The sequence below is a fragment of the Balaenoptera borealis genome (assembly GCF_965194805.1).
Source record: "Balaenoptera borealis genome assembly, contig: HAP1_SCAFFOLD_1360, whole genome shotgun sequence".
NCBI lineage: Eukaryota > Metazoa > Chordata > Mammalia > Artiodactyla > Balaenopteridae > Balaenoptera > Balaenoptera borealis.
The window spans coordinates 93,454-101,243 of record NW_028122861.1 but is presented as its reverse complement, the minus strand read 5'-3'; positions in this window follow the sequence as shown (position 1 = coordinate 101,243).

The following is a 7,790-nucleotide window of genomic DNA, read 5'->3' as shown; positions in this document are numbered from 1 at the left end:
ATGATGAAAGTAAAACTTAGCTGACCTGAAGACAGAATGGGTGGTATTTTCAAATTCTGAATGACATCTGGACTCTGAAAAGGTGAAAAAAAAAAAAAAAAAGATTTTGAAGGACTTTCAAAATATTTGCATTCCCTTTAGAAATAGTATTCACATTTAATTCTTTAGATACAAAACAAAGACTGAAGGAAAGAATGGTCTATATAAAGATTCAGAAAATTCACTGCCTGGACAAAGGATTCATGCCTTGTGCCTAGTGGCTAGATTGGCATGGTAATAGTTTAAGAGACTCAGGATCAAAAGACCCAGATTCTGGGCTGGATTCTGCCACAGACTGGCTGTATGACCTTGAGGAGGGCATTTAGGTTCTTGGGATTGTAACAGCAGCTGCTATGTATTACTGCTTGCTATGTGTGGGCTATTATGATATATGCTCTATATCTGTTTTTTCCCCTCTTATCAAACTGAGAGAGAGGTATTATTAATCTCATTTTCAGCTAAGAAACCTGAGACTTTATTTTTATCATCAGTAATTAAATGGATGGAATTTTTAAAACTCCAACTCTTTGTATGTTTTAGAGCCTTGAAAAATTCTTTTTTCTGAACCATCTTCACACCCCCTCCATTTTTTTTATTGTGGTAAAATACACCTACTATAATTTACCATCTTCCATCTTCACATTTTGACAGTCATTCTATATCAAAATAGGCATTTTAAGATGTAGAACATCTTAACAACTATAAACCATAATTGCAAACGTTAATTCAGTGTCCATACACATTTTTAGAGTTCTAAGTCATGGAAGAAACAGACATACATATGAAACACAGTATCACTTGTAACTATGGGATCCATTTTACCTTCTCTATAGATTATTGGTAATCAGAATTTTCACAAAATACTCTGGGAATCCCTAAGACAATTTCCCGAAAATATAGTGGGATACATGGAGTCTGCTTTTATATCTAAAGGATAAAAAGACTCTCAAACCTCCCAATGAACAAAAGTCCAGGACCAGGTGGCTTCACTGCTGAATTCTACCGAATACTTAAGGAAGGATTAATATGAAAGATTCTCAAACTCTTCCAATAAGCAGAACAGGAGAGAACACTTCCAAACTTATTTTATAAGGCCCACATTACCCTGTTATCCAGACGTTACCTAGATACCCAGTGTAGATACACTACAAAAAAATTACAAGCCAATATCCCTGATGAACATAGATGCAAAAAGAAACCAAACAAAACATTAGCACACCAAATTCAATAATATATTAAAAGGATTATACACTATGATCAAGTGGGATTTATTCCAGGAATGCAAGGATGATTCAACATCTTACAAATCAATCAATGTGGTACATGACACTAACCAAATAAAGGACAAAAATCATATAGTCAATAGATGTAGAAAAAGCATTTGAGAAAACTCAAAATCCATTCATGATAAAAACTCTCACCAAAGTAGGTATACAGGAAACATAGCTCACGACCATTTCTGACAAGACCATAGCTAACATACTCAATGTTGAAAAATGGAAAGCATTTCCTCTAAGATCAGGAACAAGACAAGGATATCCACCGGCATCACGTTTATTGAACACAGTATTGGAAGTTCTAGCCAGAGCAATTAGGCAAGAAAAAGAAACAAAAGGCACCCAAATCAGAAGAGAAGCAAAATTGTCACTATGTGAAAATGACATGGTTTTAGATATAGAAAACCCTAAAGACGCCACCAAAAAAACTGTTACAACTAAAACATTCAGTAAAGTTGCAGTATACAAAATTATTTAACAGACAAAGATCTGTTGCATTTCTATACATTAATAATAAACTGCCAGAAAAACAAATTAAAACAATCCTGTTCATAATTGCATCAAAAGAATAAAATACCTAGGAATAAATTTAACCAAGGAGGTGAAAGACCTGTATACTGAAAACATTGATGAAAAAAGCTGAAAAAGACATGAACAAATGGGAAAATATTCTGTGTTCACAGATTGGAAGAATTAATATTGTTAAAATGTCCATACTACTCAAAACAATCTACAGATTCAATGCAATCCCTATCAAAATTCCAATGGCATTTTTCACAAAAATTGAACAATCCTAAAATTTGTATGTAACCACAAAAGACTCCAAATAGCCAAAGCAATCTTTAAAAAGTAGAAGAAAACTGTAGGCATCACACTTCCTGATTTCAAACTATATTACAAAGCTACAGTAATCAAAATGGTATAGTACTGACATAAAAACAGACATGTAGATCAATGGAAAAGAATAGAGAGACCAGAAATAAACTCACACATATAAGGTCAATTACCTTATGACAAAGCAGCCAAGAATATACAATGGGGAAAGGATAGTCTCTTCAATAAATGGTACTGGGAAAACTCGATAGCCACATGCAAAAGAATGAAACTGAAGCGTTATCTTACACCATACACAAAAATCAATTCTAAATGGATTGAAGATTTAAATGTAAGGTCTGAAACCATAAAATTCCTAGAAGAAAACATAGGCAGTAAGAGCTTTGACACTGGTGTTAGCAATAATTTTTTGAATTTGACGCCCAAAGCAAAGACAACAAAAGCGAAAGTAAATAGTAGGAGTACATCCAACTGAAAGGCTTCTGCACAGCAAAAGAAACCATCAGACTACTGAATGGAAGAAGATATTTGCAAATGACATATCTGACAAGGGGTTAACATCCAAAATAGACAAAGAATTCAACTCAAATAAAAACAAACAAACAAACAACCCAATTAAAAAATGAGGGCACAGGATCTTAATAGACATTTTTGTGAAGAAGACATACGAATGGCTAACAAATACAGGAAAAGATGCTCAGCACCAATAATCATCAGGGAAATGTAAACCAAAACCACAATGAGATATCACCTCACACCTGTTAGAATGGCTATCATCAAAAAGACAAGAAATAACAAGCATTAGTGAGGTTATGGAGCTAAAGGTTCCTTTTTCTGTGCACTGTTAGTGAGAATGTAATTGGTGTTGCCACTATGGAAATCAGTATGGAGGTTACCCAAAGAGTTAAAATGCAACTACCATACGATCCAGCAATTCTGCTTCTGGGTCTACACACAAAACAATTGAAAGCTTGGTCTTGGAGAGATATTCGTAGATCTGTGCTCACTGCAGCATTATTTAAAATAGCCAAGACATGGAAACCACCTAAGTGTCCACTGATGGATGAATAGATAAGGAAAGTGTGGTATGGGGGGGGGTGGGAGGAATTGGGAGATTGGGACTGACATATATACACTATTGATACTATGTATAAAATAGATAACTGATGAGAACCTACTGTATATAGCACAGGGAATTCTACTCAATGCTCTGTGGTGACCTAAATGGGAAGGAAATCCAAAAAAGAGGGGATATATATATATATATATATATATATATATATATATATGTATGTATAGCTGGTTCACTTTGCTGTACAGTAGAAACTAACACAACACTGTAAAGCAACTATACTCCAATAAAAATTAAAACAAAACAAAAAAAAAGAAAATGTGGTATAGAGGAAAGTGGGCAAGATGGCAGAGTAAAAAGACCTTGAGCTCACCTCCTCTCACAAGCACACCAAAATCACAACTATCCGCAGAGCAACCAATAAAAAAAAAACGCACACACACAAAACACTGGAACCCACCAGAAAAGATCTCCTACACCAAAAGACATAAAGAAGGAACGGCAACAAAACCGGTAATAGGGGGAGACTCACAATATAATCAAATTCCATAACCCCTATGTAGGCAACGAAAACTGGAGAGTAAATATATTCCAGAGGTTCTCCCAGGTTGGGGGTCTGGCATTGTTGAGATGAGCCCACAGAGCATTTGGCTTTGAAGGCCAGAAAGGCTTAATTGCAGGAGCCCCACAGGACTGGGGAAAATAGAGATATCACCCTTAAAGGGTGCACATGAAATCTCATATACCCTGGGACACAGGGCCAAAGAAGTAATTTGATAGGAGCCTGGGCCAGACCTACCTGCTCGTCTTGGAGAGTCTCCTGGAGCGGCAGGGGTTGGGGGAGGGTGGCTGCGGCTCACCCTGGGGACATAGACACTGGTGGCAGACATATTGGGGAATACTGTTGGTGGATGACATATTGGCTCATTAGCTCCAAAACCTGGCCCCACCCAACAGCCTGCAGGCAACAGTGCTGGGACGCCTCAGGCCAAAGAACTAACTGGGTCAGGACACAGCTCCACCCATTAGCAGACAGGCTGCCTAAAGACAAAAAAGCTCACAGCTGCCTTTGGACTAGCCCCTAGATATGGCCCAGCCCACCAGAGGGCCAAGACCCAGCACCACCCACCAGTAGACAGGCACAGGACTCTCCCACCAGGAAGCCAGGCCAAGCTTCTAGACCAGTCTCATTCACCAGGATGCAGGCACCAAAAGCAAGAAAACTATGATTCCTCAATGCAGGCCAGAGCCTACCCTGGGACCAGCTGGGCCTTGGACTGGCCCACTAGCAGGCCAAGGAAACCTTCAGGACACTCCAGACCCTGTACCCAACTGTGTCAGGAACCGACACCACCCCCTCAACAATCTGAAATGAGCTCTGGGATCCCAGGACCCTGCAGCTGGACTCCAGGGACCAGCTCTGCCTGCCAGTAGACCAGCACTAACCCCATGATCTGGCTTCAACTACCAGTGGGTAGGCAACAACCCTAGGGTCTTCAGGACCCTGACTCCACCCACCAGTGAGCCAGCATTAGCCCCGGGGCCCCTAGCATTCTGCAACCAGCCACGTTGTGACCAGGCCCTGCTAAACAGCAGCCAGCAGCATCCACACAAGGCAGGACCTGGCAACCAACCAGACTAGGGGCCTACCAGACTGCCCACATAGTTAGCCCACCACAACAGAAGGCCCAAGTAGCCCTCTTAGGGTGAACCCCTAGAGCACACAGCTTGGGTAACGAGAGGGGAGTGTGCTGCTGAAATGCACAGGACGCCTCCTACAGAGGGCCACTTCTCCAAGGTTGACAGATGTAACTTACCTACTACATACATAAAAATACAAATAGCAACTTATTGACAAAATGAGATGGCAGAGCAATATGTTTCAGATGAAGGAACAAGATAAAATCCCAGAAGAAGAACTAAGTGAAGTGGAAATAGGCAATCTACCCAAGAAATAGTTCAGAGCAATGATCATACAGATGATCAAAGAACTCAGGAGGAGAATGGATGCACAGAACGAGAAGTTATAAGTTTTAAGAAAAGAGTTAGAAAATGTAAAGAACAACCAGAGATGAAGAATACAATAACTGAAATGAAAAATACAGTGCAAGGAATCAAAGTAGACTAAAGGATTCAGAAGAATGGATCAGTGAGCTGGAAGACAGAGTAGTGGAAATCACTGCCACTGAACAGAAAAAAGATTTAAAAAAGAAAAGAAATGAGAACGGTTTAAAAGATCTCTGAGACAACATCAAGAGCACTAATATTCGCACTACAGGGGTCCCAGAAGAAGAGAGAAAGAGCCCGGGAACATATTTGAAAGAAAGAGCTCAGGAAAATATTTGAAGAGATAATAGCTGAAAACCTCCCTAACCTGGGAAAGGAAATAGTCATCCAAGTCCAAGAAGCGCAGAAAATCCCATACAGGATAACCCAAAGAGGAACACACCAAGACACGCTGTAATCAAAATGTCAAGAATTAAAGATACAGAGAATACTAAAAGCAGCAAGGGGAAAGCAGCAAATAACATACAAAGGAACTCCCATAAGACTATCAGTTGACTTTTCAGCAGGCACTCTGCAGGTCGGAAGGGACTGGCATGATATATTTAAAGTGATGAAAGGGAAGAACCTACATCCAAGAATACTCTACTCAGCAAGGCTCTTGTTCAGATTTGACAGAGAAATCAAAAGCTGTACAGACAAGCAAAGGCTAAAAGAATTCAGCACCACTAAACCAGCTTTACAACAAATGTTAAAGGAACTTCTCCAGGTGCAAAAGAAAAGGCCACAACTAGATATAAGAAAACTATGGAACAAAAAAGCTCACCAGTAAACATACAGTAAAGGTAGGAAATCATTCGCAAACAAAGCTAGCAGGAAGATTAAAAGACGAAAGTAGTAAAATCATCTGTATCCACGATAAGCAGTTAAGGGATACACAAAACAATTTGATGTAAAACATGACATAAAAAACAGTAATCATGAGGGGAGGAGAGTACACATGGAGGGTAATGGCAAATGCATTTGAAATTAAGACATCAGCAATTTAGAAGAATCACCATATGTATACAGAGACTGCTATACAATAACCTCAAGGTAACCACAAGCCAAAAATCTGTAACAGATACACACATACACAAAAAAGGAATCTAAACATAACACTGAAGATAGTCATCAAATCACAAGAGAAGAGAACAAAAGAAGGGGGAAAAAAAGACCTACAGAAACAAATCCAAAACAATTAACAAAATGACAGTACGAACATACATATCGATAATTACCTTAAACGTAAACAGACTGAATGCTCCAACCAAAAGACACAAACTGGCTGAATGGATACAAAAATAAGACCCGTGTATTTGCTGCCTACAAGAGACTCACTACAGATCTAGAGACACATACAGACTAAAAGTGAGGGGATGGAAAAGGTAGTCCACACAAATGAAAATCGAAAGAAAGCCAGAGTACCAATATTTATATTAGATGAAATCAACTTTAAAATAAAAACTGTCACAGGAGACAAAGAAGGACACTACAGAATGATCAAGGGATCAATCCAAGAAGAAGATATAACAACTGTAAATATATATGCACCCAACATAGGAGCACCTGAATACAGAAGGCAAAATATTAATAGACATAAAAGGAGAAATCAACAGCAGCACAATAATAGTAAGGACTTTAACACCTGACTTACATCAATGGACAGATCATCCAGAGAGAAAATCAACAGGGAAACACAGGCCTTAAATAACACATTAGACCAAAGGGACTTAACTGATATTTATAGAGCATTCCACCCAAAAGCAGCAGAATGCACATTCTTTTCAAGTGCACATGTAACATTCTCCAGGACAGATCACATGTTAGGCCACAAAACAAGCCTTGGTAAATTTAAGAAAACTGAAATCATATCAAGCTTCTTTTCCAACCACAACTCTATGGAACTAGAAATCACCTACAAGAAAAAAAACCTGCAAAAACCACAAACACGTGGAGGCTAAACAATATGCTACTAAACAACTGATGGATCACTGAAGAAATCAAAGAGGAAATCAAAAACTACCTAGAGACAAATGAAAACGAAAGCACGATGATCCAAGACTTATGGGACGCAGACAAAGCAGTTCTAAGAGGGAAGTTTATAGTAATACAGGCTTACCTCAGGAAACAAGAAAAATCTCAAATTAACAACCTAAACTTACATCTAAAGCAAGTAGAGAAAGAAGAATAAATAAAAACCAAAGTTAGTAGAAGGAAAGAAATCATAAATATCAGAGCAGAAATAAATGAAATAGAGACTAAAAAAAACAATAGGAAAGATCAATGAAACTAAAAGCTGGCTCTTTGAAAATATAAACAAAATTGATAAACCTTTAGGAAGACTCATCAAGAAAAAAAGGGAGAGGGCCCCAATCAATAAAATCAGAAATGAAAAAGGAGAAGTTACAACCGACACCACAGAAATACAAAGGATCATAAGAGACTACTATGAGCAACTACATGCCAATAAAACGGACAACCTAGAAGGAACTGATGAATTCTTAGAAAGGTACAACCTCCCA